This window comes from Grampus griseus (assembly GCF_964374135.1).
Source record: "Grampus griseus genome assembly, chromosome: 20".
Taxonomy (NCBI): Eukaryota; Metazoa; Chordata; class Mammalia; order Artiodactyla; family Delphinidae; genus Grampus; species Grampus griseus.
The window spans coordinates 935,018-950,283 of NC_139014.1; the positions used below are offsets into that span (position 1 = coordinate 935,018).

Here is a 15,266-nt window from a genome sequence, read left to right on the forward strand (position 1 = left end):
CAGAAATTTCACTCCTGAATATTTATCTGACCATATATGTTCTTTCAAATCTGTTTTTTGTGTTTTTTTTAAATTCCTTGTCTTTTTTTTTTAACATCTTCATTGGAGTATAACTGCTTTACATTGTTGTGTTAGTTGCTGCTGTATTCAAATCTCTTTTGCTGGAACTTTTTATAAGGAATCTCCAGATGGAACTTTTAATAGACTATTCCATAAAAAACTCCCGGAATATGGCAAGTTTGTTGAGGATGGCTTCTTGCATCATTTTTTTCTTTGAAGGCATTTCAGGCCACTGGATAGGCTTGGGTCCTTGAAAATTAATCAGAGTAAACTTTAGAACTTAGGCCACAGTACTGATTCCTCTAATGATATTTTCACAGAAAGAAAAATCTGCTATTTTTCATTCTGAAGAGGCAATTTGGATTAGAGGAGCCCATCAGAAGAAACTGCCCAGTTGCAGCCCCTCTATTTAGTGATTATATGGTCCATTTAGTCCCATAAGTAGCCTCTCTATTTGAAATGTTTTTCTTCTTAAATGCTTAGATCACCAGGTTGCCTGTTACCAAAATTCAGCTGTACCCTCCCCAGCCAGAGTGCAGTGACCTTCCCTGCTGGCTGAGGTACCAGAAAGAATTCTTCTTCTCCCCCACAGGCAACCTGGTGCAGAAAGAGTGAAATTATAATCACAAATCGATGGTTATCATCCTACATTTTAACAAGGTTGAAGGTGGTCTTCCCATGCTATGTAATGTTGCTTAACCCGCAACTGCAGACCCATGGAACCCTGTAAGCTATTATGGCAGATGGGCTTCTAAACACAAAGGGATCCAGGTCGTCACTTTTATTTCGTGCTCTAACATGTTTCTTCAAGAAGTTATAGAAAATGAACTTTCTCATTTCTAAGACATTGACCAATCTTTCAATATATAGGATCTGATTTCTGAGTCCCCAAACTCAATGATAAGTATTTATCAGTAAAATTTCCCATCTACTAGCCCGAGGGTCATTCCCCACCTTAACACTGAAATAGATTTAAAAGAAAGAGAAAGAAAGAAAGAAAGAAAAGAAAGAAAGAAAGAAAGAAAGAAAGAAAGAAAGAAAGAAAGAAAGAAAGAAAGAAAGAAAGAAAGAAAGAAAGAAGGAAGGAAGGAAGGAGAGCTTGGGGTTTGTGCATATGGGTGTGAGTATATGTCTGCACATTTGAGAGTGTGTGTGGTTGGTGTGCACATGTGTACGTGAATGTGTATGCTGTTTGAGTGTGTGTTTTGTAAATGTGAGCACGAGTATGTGTGCACGTGTGCGCGAATGTGTGATGTACGTGTGTACACAAGTGTGTGTACGAGTGTGTGCTCTTTGTGCCCGTATGTGCATGTGAGAATGTGTTTACATGAGTGTGTGTGAGCGTGCAGCATACTTAGTTCTTTGTGTGCTAATGCTGCTTCCCAGTGGCATCTGCCACTTCTGAAAGTTCATGACAGACAGTTTGGAAGGAGAAGATTGACGTTTCCCGCGTCAGGCGCCGGGAAGCACTTCCCTTCCCATCTAGCTCACCTGTGTGAACTCCATCTTCCCAATCATCCCATAAGGATGGTAAAGACACGGAAGCTCTCGGAGGTTATGTCAGTTGGTTTACACAAGTGACGGCGCTACAGAGCCAAACTTCAGGACTGTGTTTTCCTCCCTTTTTTTACACTGCTAGGGAAGCAATGCATTTCCCGGTGGCTTCCTGGAAATAACCGAATTCTAGAGCTGGCATTTTCCAGCCTAGGGAGGGGTGCTGAAACAGGGTGGTGAGGAGATTTTTGTAGAGGTGAGGCTAGGAAGTGGCCTAGTAGGTGGTTGCTGTTTGCATGAACGTTGGTGAGAGCAATATGTCTGCAAATCTTCCTCGACGTCCAATGGGGTTACCTCCTGATAAACACATTGTAAGTTGAAAATGCATTTAATACACCCAACCGACTGCTCATCATAGCTTAGCCTAGCCTACATTAAACGTGCTCAGAACACTTACATTAGCCTACAGTTGGCCAAAATCATCTAACACAAAGCCTGTTTTATAATAGTGTCAAATATCTCATGTAAGTTATTGAGTACTGTACTGAAAGTGAAAAACAGAATGGTTTGGGTACAGAATGGTTGGAGTGGAGGGGTTATTTATCCTCCTGATCGCGTGGCTGACTGGGAGCCGTGGCTGCCGCACTGCCCAGCATCACCAGAGAGCGTCTGACTTCAGATCATTACCTGGGACAAAAGCAAAATGCAACATTCAAAGTTCGGTTTCTACTAAATGTATATTGCTTTCGCACCATCATATAAACTGAAAAATCTTAAGTTGAACCATTGTAGGTGGGGGACTGTTTGTGTTATTGAAAGGGAGGGGGGACGAATAGCCGAGTTTATCTCTGTTAATAGCCTCTGGCACAGATCAATTGCCTCAGCTTAGTTCTGGCAAAAGAAAGGAATCCAGAATCATTGTGTTACAGGTTGTAACTGTCTTCTAGTGGTGATGAAAAGAAAACATGCCCCATAATTCTTGGTTTCTACACTCCTTAAACTACATCTATCTGTGGTATAATTTATTCTTCTGTGACCTAGAAATAGAAAGTTCTGAATTATTTCCTACCCAATTTAAGGACTTCTCTGGCTACAGGATTATTTTATTTATCTCTAATGTCTTCACATAATAATAATAATACTCATTCTTTGTATTTATAAATTGCTTTCCATTTAGATGACTGAGTCATTCATGTATTTCAATGTAATGATACAGAGAATCTTAATAATGCAAAATGGTGAATCACTGACTGAAATTTGGTTATTCAGAATATCAGCTTAGGCATCAGTACTGTGTACAGAACCATTTGCTGATTTTGAAACAATAGATTAAAATATGGAAGACACGTATAACATGTGAAATTTCCCCCCAAAATGGGCAAAGGACTAGAGGACACTCTGTGGAAGAATTTGAAAAAAGGACTAATAGGGATGTTCAAATATTTCAGCTTTTCTAATAGCGGAAAACACAAATTAAAAAGAGATACTATTTTTATATATATAATTAGCACAGATTAGAAAAATTGTTGATGTGAGACAGCCGCTCTCAGGGACTGTTTGAGTGGAATTGCAAATTTGCAAAACACTTCCAGGAAGCAATTTGGCAGTAATGATCAAAAGCTTTAATTTCATTCATGCCTGCAGGAATATCTTTTATGGAGATAGTTGAAACTTCAACTGAGATGTATATATTAGAAGATAATTATTGCAGTATTATATAAGAGCCAAAAATTGCTAATAACATATATCCAATCACAGGAAAATAATTAAGCAAATTATGTTATATCCAAATGATGCAAAAATAGACACTAAAACAATCATATATATATGTATAAGATTTGAGAATGTATTTATAATTGTTAATAGTGGCTATTCCTTAATGGTAGAATTAATTTTTATTTCTTCTTTAAACCTTTCAGTGTTTTCCAAATTCCGTATAATATCATCAAAACTTTTATAACCTGAAAAAAATACGCAATTCAAAAATCTCAGCTTAGGAAGAAAAATTTTGTTTCTCTTTACAGTTAACTCTTGATTATTCTTGATAGTAAGTGGAAATAATTGCCTGATAATCCACCTCAGTGATCCAAAGTCACTAACATTTGTTTTTGTGTCTTGTACTTGCTTTGCAATGTGTTTATTATTCACAATCCTTCAAACTACTGGATAACTGACTTCACACTGAAGCTATTGAAACCTCGATTCCGAAATGCTTGAGAGGGCTTCCCTGGTGGTGCAGTGGTTAAGAATCCGCCTGCCAATGCACGGAACACGGGTTCAAGCCCTGGTCCGGGAAGATCCCACATGCCGCGGAGCAACTAAGCCCGTGCGCCACAGCTACTGAGCCTGCGCTCTAGAGCCCGCGAGTCACAACTACTGAGCCCGTGCGCCTAGAACCCGTGGTCCATAACAAGACAAGCCACTGCAGTGAGAAGCCCACGCACCGCAACAAAGAGTAGCCCCCACTCGCTGCAACTAGAGAAAGCCCGTGCGCAGCAACAAAGTCCAACTTAGCCAAAAATAAATAAATAAATTTATGGGAAAAAAAACACCCAAAATGTTTGAGTGGGGAAGAATACAGTGAATTTCATAACTTTATGTCTGAGGAGAAGAATACGGTGAATTTCATAATTTTATGTCTAAGTCAACGTTTTCTAAAATAGAGCTATTTTTTGGAGAGATTTGAGGGTATCTAGGAAGTAAAATTGAATGACTTACATCATCTTTAGTTTCATTACCTAGAGATTCACTGTCCGCCTTTGATTCACATCCTTACACGTTGTTTTCCTTTGTGTGTGTATACGGTAAGTATGTAAATTGGTAGAATGGCTTGTAAGCTGTTTTGTAACTCATTTTCTGTGAGTATTATTAGTAATATATTTATTACTATAGACTTATACATTTGGATCTTCAGGGAAATTAAGGTATGAAAGAATGCCTTTAGGAAACATATGTTTTTTTTGTTGTTGTTGTTTTTTTTTGCGGTACGCGGGCCTCTCACTTTTGTGGCCTCTCCCGTTGCGGAGCACAGGCTCCGGACGCACAGTCTCAGCGGCCATGGCTCACGGGCCCAGCCGTTCCGCGGCATGTGGGATCTTCCCGGACCGGGGCACGAACCCGTGTCCCCTGCATTGGCAGGCGGACTCTCAACCACTGCGCCACCAGGGAAGCCCAGGAAACATATGTTTTATATGCATATAATTTAAAGTTGAGAGAAGTAAATTACTGTATCAGGTCTAAATTTGACTTTATATAAACAGAAAATTCAGAAAACAGTAGCTTAAACAAAATGGAGGTAACCTCTAGTCTCTGCTATAGTTACTATAATTTTATAGAACGGGATTTTGAAATATATGGATAATCAGATTTAATACTTATAACAAAATGCAGGCCTAGCTCAAAATATCTATGAAAAATTATCTTTCTAATTAGTAAAAGTCACATTGTCCCAAGTTTTATGTAGAGAATCATTGACTTCACATTGCTCAGTATTATCCAGACTAATTCTTAATTTTAAGTTTATATTTTGAAAATAAATAGATCCCTTTCAACTTGAGAAGTATAGCATGATTAACTTCCCACCTGGGAAAGAAAAACTATTTTTGGGGTCATGTTTATCCTATCATTATCAACTATGTTACCATTTGATTTTTAAATATTGAGGTAAACCATTAATTTGTTTTTGGAACAATCCTTCTATTTTCATTTAAGTCACTTGTGGCTGATAGGAAATAACATTTCCAATGGAAATAATGCTTCAATTTCAATACCTTTTTAAAGCCAAAGATAAAACAAGGTTCAGTATATATTTTCATATGGTAACTTTATAATCACAGTGATGTGTTTTCTTAATCTCTCCTCTATTCCCATAACATATTATTTTAAACCAGGTGGCATAATCTGACTCTAATATGGTTATTCGGTATTTGTGTTACTACCTCCTACAATACTGTAAACTTTTGGAGGGAAGAAACTCATCTCTGACCTCCCAACTCTTGAAGCTCTGTTATACTTGGAACCATTTGAGGTAACTCATCCATCCCCTTCTCTGAGAAAAGAACCCCAGCTACTGTCCCCTAAGCACAAGAGTGAGCTGACAAAGTCATGTTTATATGATGGGATGCCCAGTCCTGACATTACCTGATTCGACTAAGTGTGCTCTCCTGATTCACATTAGACAGTCAGACTCACTCTCTTAGAAAGAAATTTGGCCTCTCCCACAGCAGGGAGCTATGGGGCGGTCATATTCCACTCCAGGTACAGAGAGAAGCACGAAAGACCCATCTGCGTTAATTCTTTGGTTCAATAAACATGTATGGATTGCCTCTCCGTGCTAGGAACTCTGGGTCTGCCGTGGTAAAACCCAGCAGATATGGTCCTTGTCCTGATGGAAACTATAGACATATTATTTTTATTATTTATTTATTTTTTTTGTGGTACGCGGGCCTCTCACTGTTGTGGCCTCTCCCGTTGCGGAGCACAGGCTCTGGACGCGCAGGTTCAGCGGCCGTGGCTCACGGGCCCAGCCGCTCCGCAGCACGTGGGATCTTCCCGGATCGGGGCACGAACCCGTGTTCCCTGTATCGGCAGGCGGACTCTCAACCACTGCGCCACCAGGGAAGCCCGACATATTATTTAAAAAAAAATTTTTAGATTTATTATTTATTTACTTTTATTTTCGGCTGCGTTGGGTCCTAGTTGCGGCACGCGGGATCTGTGCTGAGGCATGTGGGATCTTTCGTTGCAGCGCGCGGGCTTCTCTCTAGTTGTGGTGGCAGGTTTTCTCTCTCTAGCTGTGGCGTGTGGCCTCCAGAGCGCATGGGCCCTGTAGTTTGCGGCACGGGGGCTCTAGTTGAGGTGCACGAGTTCAGTAGTTGTGGCACGCAGGCTTAGTTGCCCTGTGCATATGGGATCTTGGTTCCCCGACCAGGGATCGAACCCATGTCCCCTGCATTGTAAGGCGGATTCTTTACCACTGGACCACCAGGGAAGTCCCGCCTATAGACATTTTAAAAATATCTTTAATATCAGTTAATATTTGACTACAAATTTCGATAAAGGCAGTGAAGATAAAGAGCAGGGGGCTTTGAAAGAGAATAAGGGGTAGTTTGAGAAGCACTGATGGCCTCTCTGAGAAAGTGACGTTTAGGGTGAGCTGTCAGAACATTCGTGGTAGAAGAAACATTCCGTTAAAACAATCTACACATACTAGACATTCAATAAATATATATTGAGGTGACAAATTATTATCCTTTATGAAATAACTAGACATAGAAGTCATATTAATTGGTTGCCATAGGTTTGTGGCCATAAAACCTTCGTGTGAAACAGTATTTTTCAGGCCACGCAAGCACTGGAACATTTACAACAGAGTATTTATCTGTCTTCACCCTTGGGGTCCCTGAAGGGACTCCGATTCCAGATATTTCTTCCCAAGTATTCCCAGGGTGGGGCTCATGCGTGCTCTGCATCTTCCTAAGCCACCATATGGTGGGCATCATCTGTTTTTCTCCGAGTGTGTGTAGCTGTGAGGATATTCTTCTCATTTCTTGCCTCTGATGCTCGCTGAAGGCATCCCTGCTGCTGCTGCTTTTCACTAATGCCTGCCCTGAGGTTGCTGGAACCAAGTGTTGAGGGCAGCGATGTCTGTACTGCGTTTGTCCATAATAGCTTCAGAAATTATGGACAAGAATGCCGCTATAGCTTCTGTTCTCAATGTTTAAGTTGATATAAAATCCATAGGGCAGAAGTCCTTAACCGAGGTTCCATGGATGGACTTGAGGAATTTGGGGAACCCTTTGATTTGTACTCATATTTTTGGGCATGTGGGCATTTAGGGGTGGTGAAGTACAGGGGGCAGGAGAGGTATAGCTTTTTAAGATTCTCAAAGGAAAATCTTCACCTTAAAAGATTGGGAATCACTCTGTTACAAGCAAAGGAGGAGAGCTGGAAGTCAACCCATGGCTAGTACTTTACGTGGAACCACCTGTCCATTCAATGTTTGTGTACTGTTACTGAACCATATCTGCTCACTGTCACCTAGGGTGAGTTACTTTCTAGAAGTTTCCTTGGTTGTCATGGAAGGAGATTTCCAATGGACATCGTGACACAAAAGCTTGAATCCAAAGGTCAACACAGCTCAGGTTCCAGTTGGCATCCCAGCTACATATGTATTACATAAATAACTATAAAAATCCTATGTACATATCTTAATTTTTTAAATATATATATGTGTGTGTGTATATATATATATATATATATATATACACACATAGTGACAATCTCCTAGTTCTTGAAAATGTAAAAGGAGATTTTCTCTTCTTACTTTCACCTAAATATAGAAATTATTTTAAGAAACTTACCTTAATTTTTTTAACCTTTTAAGTCATGTATTTTTTTTTTCTGCTGCGATTTTTTCTTAGATGAACTTGACTTTGTTGCATTTCCCCCCTCAATCCCCTTTTTTCTTCTTCTACTTTTCTGCTAGTCTTCATTTAGACATCAATTGTCAAATTCATTTCATGTTCTTCCAGCAGCATGGTTTTGAACCTCTTCATTGGGTAGTCAAATTCCTGCAATTGCAAGTGTGGGTATTGCATCCCAGATTCTCTGTGCAAATGACTGAATTACCCATTATTCTTTAGCTATAAACATGTTCAACTATGCTTTTGAGAAACTAAACATTCCTAAAAGTGTTTCATACCTCTTCTTTTCCTTAGCTTTAATAATTTGTCACTGAAACCATGAAAAACCGTTGGTTCCAGTGGGAGGGTTTGAAAAAGCACCTTGGAAAGAATATGCCTTCCCTCTGGAAGCTTGAAAGTAACTAGTTACAAATGAATGAATCTTCTATTTTCTTTATGGAAAGTTGAAAAGATGCTTCAAGCTGTGTTTATGTTAGATTTGGCATCACACTGCGTGTATTGCAGATACTGCAGAAGGAATCCTGTGTGAAATTACATGAAAAACAGTGGTAAACTGAATTTCATTTAAGTGAGTGTTTTCACAATTTAAATTTTGTTTCTGTTCGGTATTTTTAAAAATATATATAGTTCAGAGCCTTTCCAGAAATGTAACAGAAGACCAGAGAAAACCACAACATAGCAATGGAGACCGCCCCGAGGTGGATGAGACTTCCTGGGAGCAGCAAAAATACATTTTGCTCTTGATCTTGTTATTCTATCCAGAATTGGTAAACACAAAGCCTTTTCATATTATTTCAGCATCTTCGGAATTTGGGGTAAGTTTTTTCAGATCTTGGATAGTTATGAATGCAAAAAAAAAAAAAAAGCAGTGTTCATTTTCTCCTTCAATTCAACGGTATTCACCTCTGGGTTGTGAGATACCAGGCAGTAAGTTCTTTGCTCTTTACCCGTTCTTTCTCTACCGCCCCTAAAGTGTTCACGAGCTACTTGTCCGAGCGGGATGCCTGAAGGCAGCAGCGTCCAGTGCGTGGCCTGGTCATCCCGGGAGTCTCTGCTTGGGATTGGTCTAGGGGCCGCCACGCTGGAAGGCGAGCCGGAAGCTGCGCTGAGGGCCGGGACGTCGCCATGACAACGCCGCCCAGCGCAGGGGGGGCGGGGAAACGCGAGCGCGGACGTGCCTGCTCCCGACCTGCTAGGCAGGGGCAGCAGAGACCCGTAGCGTCGCCAGCGCAACGGCGCCGCGCGGCCTGGGGGGCGGGGAAACGCTAGTGCGGAAGTCCCCGTCCCCGGCCTGCTGGGCGGGGCAGCCGAGGCCCGGAGCGTCGCCATGGCAACGGCGCCGCGCGCGGCTGCCGGAGGCTTGGGGAAGGGGGCGGGGCCTGCGAGCTGGGCACCTCCTCCCGTCCCACCGCCCAGCCGGCTCCTCCCACCCCCCGGGCCTGCTGCGAGGCTGCGACCTCTGCGCCCGCACGGATTTGAAACCTTTTTGTGGCGGCGGTGGCGACGGCGGCGACGGCGGCGGCCGCTCGGAAAGCTTGCACGTAGGGGCGCCAGATTCTCGTTTTTCCGATTTCCCCTCCGGGGTCCCCACACGCGGGTTCTCGGGTGGAATTTTGCGCGGGGAGCGGTCGCCCCGTGGGCGGGCCCGGGCCTCTCTGCAGGCCTGTGGGGCGGGCGCCGCGGGGGCTTCTGGGCGCGGGCGGCCGCTGCTTCGCGGGCGGACTGGAGTCCGGGCCGCGCAGGGCGGGGAGGTTCTGAGAAAGTTGGGGCGGGTCAGCATGTCCGGGTCTGGGCACCTGACGGGGTCGCGCCCGGGTCCCAGGCCGGCGGCAACACTTCCCCCCGCAGCCGGACGGCGTCCTGGGCCCTCGGGGTGAGGGGTGGCCCCCGGGAGGCCCGGCCCGCTGGCCACGACCCAGTGTCCCGGGTCCGAGTGTCCGAGGGACGAGGGACGTCCATGCGAGCGGCCTGTGTGTTGAGGGTCGTGCGCCCTTCCTGTTTACAGGTGCGTGGACACGGGGTAGAAAAGGCCGGTGCGGGGGCACGAGCCGCCCCGCAGGCCTCAGGGTGCGGCCCAGCCGCCCCCCAGCCGTCACTGGCCCCCCCAGGCCTCGGCGTGCTCCCCCGTCTCCAGGGTTATGCCAGGGCGCGGTCAGTGTCCGGTAACTGTCTAAACACCCAAAAGGGCGAGCCGGGTGAAACAGGCACCTGTAAACCGGCTTCGTGTACCGGAGGACGGTTTTCAAGTTTTGTGTAATGATCCGCCATCTATTTAAAGTATGGTTTGATTGAACAAAATTGACTTCATGCAACTTTGAGGAGTGTGTTTATTCGGGGCCTGATGTATGTGAGGTGTGTTCCTTGTTGAGCGGTGTGGCTCCTTTTCCGCAGGACCTTTAATGTTTGTGGCCCGCTTATGCTCTGCTGACCCCTATGACAGCGAAGCACCTTGAGAAGGTCTTAGCCCGTTTTGTAGCTGTCCACATAGACACAGGTTTAAAAAAAGACAGTGCCGGTGAGTTAAATAAAAGACATGAGCCAACTATACTATAGCTATAAGCAAGACTCACCCAGTTTCCTTCCTTTTTTGCGTTTGCACTAATTTATGTGACTGGCAGGCACGCTCTAAGTATTTTAAACCTAAGTCAAAGATACAGCTTTCCTTATTTTTTAATCTAATAATTTAAATCTGCAATTCTAATAAATCGTAATAAAAGTTTTTGATTAGCTGGGACTAAGTAGATATAACCTACTTATAAGATGTAATTTCTGTAGCAAGAATTCCTTGAAAGTTTGGAACGATAACTTAATTTTTTTTTCATTTTGTTGGAGAATAAATAAGGGATAGGAAAAGCTGAGTTTTAGCTTTTACCAAGTATCACACTGATTCTTTATAGTGCTTTTAAAAAAAATGTGTACTCCAGTATTGCATGTTATTATAGCAATTATGATCGTCTTTCTACTTTTCTCCAACTTCTTTACTAGTTGGAGATATTGCTGATTCATATTTAAATGGCCAAGAGGTCAGATATGATGGATCTGAGAGCTAACGGTTTCAGGATTTTAGTTTGAGCTTTATGTTTAATTTCACGACTTTGGGTCTTTTTACTGAGTTTTCGTTTCTCTAAACATTAACATCGCCTGCGTGTGTCAAAGATTTGTTGAGAGTTAGTGATTATTAGGAATCTTTTTGTCTAGCTACGGGTGCTCTCAGGCATATGTTAGAGTACGTGGGCAGGATGAACTGTTTAAGCCTGGAAATACACTTCCAGGTCAAAGCTGTGCTTAAAATTCTGGGTTTATGAGTTTCCATTTGTTTGTTCATCCACTTGCTTTTCAGCTTTATGATCTAACATCCAGCAGTGGTATCATAGCCTTCTGTTACCAGGTACATAACTGATGGAGTTATGTATGAATGCAGCTAGTTATTGTAGGAATGCAAAACAAAACCACGCAACCAAATAATGCCAAGCCAACTAACCAATCAGAAAATGCGCTTAAATAAAATTTATCTTAACCAAGTCTTGAATTTGAAATATGTTTCTTCTACTGTAATGCAGAAGGTACAACGACCGGTTTTGGTAAATAGAATTAAGGGCAATAGTATTTCTATTCTAGGGGACCTATTTGGTACTCAGAACAGAATTAAAAAACAAAACAAAACACAGGCATACCTTGTTTTATTGCGCTTTGCTTTATACGCTTTTGCGTTTTTTACAAATTGAAGGTTTGTGGCAGCCCTGCCTTGAGCAAGTGTACCAGTGCCATTTTCCAACAGTGTTTGCTCATTTTGTGTCTCTGGGTTACATTTTGGTAATTCTCGCAATATTTCAAACCCTCCACCCCCGAAAAGGTTACAAATTGCTGAAGGCTCAGATGATGGATAGCTTTTTTTTTAGTAATAAAGTAATTTTTAATTAAGGTAAGTATGTACATTTTTTTACCATAATGCTATTGAACACTTAATAGACTATAGTATAGCGTAAACATACCTTTTATGTGCACTGGGAAAGCACAGTGTTCATGTGACTTGCTTTATTGCGATGTTTGCTTCATTGCTGTGGTCTGGAACTGAACCTGCAATATTTCTGAGGTTTGCCTGTATTAGGCATGTAAAAGTAAGACATTAATCCCTTTAGTTATTAGCTTTTATTTACCAGTCGATTGATTCTTCAGCTTCTATTATGTGCCGTGTAATGTGCTAGGTACCTACTAAGATGTGTCAGTCACGGTCTTTGCCTTTCAGGAGCAGCTCACAGATGGTGGCAGACCTGTAAATAGTACACAGATGTGTAAAAAAGAGGTAACAGCGTGATGAATGCCGTGGCACAGATGTGAGCAGTACACACTAAGATGGAGAGATGAGTCTGGGATGTGTGGGGCAAGCTCTACTCTGAAGTGATGTTTGAGTTGCATTTCTTGATGACTCCATGCAGTGGGACAGCCTGTGTGATCCTGTAAGGGCTTGGAGTGTTTGCAGAATGGCAGGGAGTTCACCGGTGGGACATGGTCATCTGTGCGCGTGTGTGCGTGTGCGCGCGTGTGTAGGGAGCTCAGAAGGCAAAGGCCCTGGCAGGCCGGCCTAACTTTGGGTTTGGATCCTGTCCCGTGGCAGTGGGCGGTGGAGACAGGAAGTGATGTGCGGAGCTTTGTACTTGGGACATCTCTGGTGCCAGTGAGGACTGAAGCAGGGAGAGTTAGGGTGAGTCGGCGGTGGGGAGGGCTTGCTCTGAGAGAGCGGCGGTGAGAATAGGCACACAGGCAGGTTCTGAGACCTTTCTGAGCGTTTGTTGCTGTGTTGGCTCACGGGGCTTAGCGAATGGGGACGGCGGAGGGGAAGGAGTCAGTGTGAAACAGCGAGGAGGCCCCTGACGGTGATGGAGGTCTCGGCGGCAGGGAGGACGGTCAGCGCTTCCGACGCGGGGGCTGGGGCGAGCACGTGAGGATGTGCTCCCGAGGAGGCGAGTTGGGCGGTGGAGGGAAGAGCATGCCGTTTTCCTCCCAGGAAGAGGTGAGCTTCCCACGTGGAGAGTCAGCGGAGCTGCAACGGCTTAGGGGCTTGGAGAGGGCTGGTAAAAGTTTCAGGGCTGCCTTGCGGACGGCGAAATGGGAGAAAACGGAGGATTCCGGTGGGACCTCAGGGCGGTGCCCGTTTTCTCCAGCAGACCCTCAGCTGAGGAGCGAAGGACGGTGTCGAGCGGTCGCTGTCGCTGTCGTGCGGAGTAGGGAGGAAAAGAGGCCGATCGGCCGGAGGGCATTTTGGTGGGCGGCAGCGATGCAGGGGGAGCGCTGGGTCCGGCCCGCTGGCGGGGGCCTCATAAGAGGGGCGTTGCGGGCGGGCTTGCGAGAGCCGTGGCTGGGAGCGGTAGCGTGGACGTCAGAGACTGCTTCCCTTCCCGGCACGGCTGCCTGCCGGCGCGGGGGGAAGATCCCCGGCAGGGCTCGTCGGCCCCGAGGGAGCCGCCGGCCCACCGCCGCGAACTGCGAGGGACGGCCGGCGGCCGGACGCGGAGGGGCCGGGTCCAGGGCCGTCCGCGCAGGGGCTGCTGGTGTTGAGGTGGGCGCCCTGCTGAACGTTAGGGGCCCGCTGAGCAGAGGGAGGGCGTCTGTGGAGCAGGGCCGCCGCCGAGGCACACCGGAGCCTTTCCCCAAACGTGTGGTTTGTAAACCGGCCAAATGACAAATTGGGGACCGTGCATAGCGTAGAGATGGTGCGCATCCTTACCAAGGCATTTCGAACCTGAGAGGAACATGTGGACTCTTGGGTATATTTTTAACGTAAGAAATTTTGTCAGAAGCTCTGTGTCTGAGTTTGGGGGTCCACTCCCTTCATTTTCAGTGGTTTTCTTCCTGATTAGGAAGAAGTACGAGGACCAGTATTTTACGTTTTCTGATGGAAGTTAAACCTTTTACATTACGTACGGTTACAATCGCTTTCTTGGTGTTGCAGTGTGATGAATTTTTACACAGACTCAGAATGGGTTTTTATGACCTCGGGCGCAGAAGGCGCGGGACAGTCGCAGCGCCCCGTGTGCTCTCCTTGCGCCCCAGTGCTACCCCAGTGCGCCACCGAGCTGTTCTGTGTGCCTGTAGCTTTTGCCTTTTCGGGGATGCCGTACGAGTGGGTGTCGTCGTACAGCACGCGGCCCTCCGGGAACGGCGCCTTGCGCGTCGCGTCCTCGCGCATGGACGCTCATCCGTGTGGCGGGGCCAGTGGGCGCTTCCGTCCTCTCTCTGCCCGAGCGCTGTTTCGTTGTGTGGCGAGGCCACGGCGGTTTATCCATTTCCCAGGGGAGGGACACGTGGGTGTTTCCAGAGTTTGGTGGCTATAGAAGAAGAAAGCTGCTAGAAACATTACATCCGGGTTTCTGTGCGAATAGAGATTTTGCTTCTCCTGGATAGATGCCCAAGAGGGGGATTTCTGGCTCCTCCGCTGCGGGTATGTTTAACGGGGTGGGCGATGGCTAACCTGTCTTCCTGAGTGGCTGCACCGCTCTGTGCTCCTCCCAGCAATGCGTGAGAAGGCCTCTCGCGCTGAGCCCTCAGCAGCTTTGGTGGTGTTTGCCTTTTTAATTTTAGCTGTCCTAATAGGCAGGTAGTGATATCTCATTGTGGTTTTAATTTGCATTTCTCTGATGATTAATGAGGTTAAGCATCTTTTTCACGCGCTTACTTCTCAACTGTACATCTTCTTTGGTAAAGGAACTAATTTTTTTTGCTGATTACTTTTATTGGGTTGTTTGTTTTCTTATGGTTTAGTTTTAAAAGTTCTTTATGTATTCTTGATATAGGTCCTTTCTGAGGTAAATGATTTGCAGTATTTTCTCCCAGGCTGTAGCTTATCTTTTCAACTCCTGGAAAGAGTTCTTTGCAGAACAGAAATTTTTCATTTTGATACAGTCCAATATATCAATTTTTTCTTTTACAGGTAGTGCTTTTAGTGATATATCGAAGAAATCCTTGACTAACACCAAGTCATGAAGATTTTCGTCTATGTTTTCTTCTAAGAGTTTTATAGTTTTACATTTTACACTTAGGTCTGTTATTTATTTGGAGTTAATTTTTCATACAGAGTGAGGTTATTTGTTTAAATTTATTTATGCATATGGATCCCCAATTGTTACAGCATCGTTTGTTGTAAAAACTATCATTCCTCCATGAATTGTACCTTTGTCGAGTGTCAGTTGTCCATATTTGTGTTGGTCAATTTCTGGACTCTCTAGTTTGTTCCATTGGTCTATGTGTCTTATCCTTTCACCAATACCATATTGTCTTGACTGCTGTACT

The 15,266-nt window shown here is 44.6% G+C and overlaps 1 protein-coding gene across 2 annotated transcripts in view; it reads left to right on the forward strand.

Moving 5' to 3' along the window:
* The first annotated feature begins 9,397 nt into the window (after positions 1–9,397).
* CEP112 (centrosomal protein 112) overlaps positions 9,398–15,266 on the forward strand; it is a 418,975-nt gene continuing 413,106 nt past the window's right edge. For both annotated transcript variants that reach the window (XM_082679947.1, XM_082679948.1), the window contains exon 1: positions 9,398–9,520. The gene's annotated coding sequence lies outside the window, so the exon portion shown is untranslated. The remainder of the gene's footprint in view (positions 9,521–15,266) is intronic.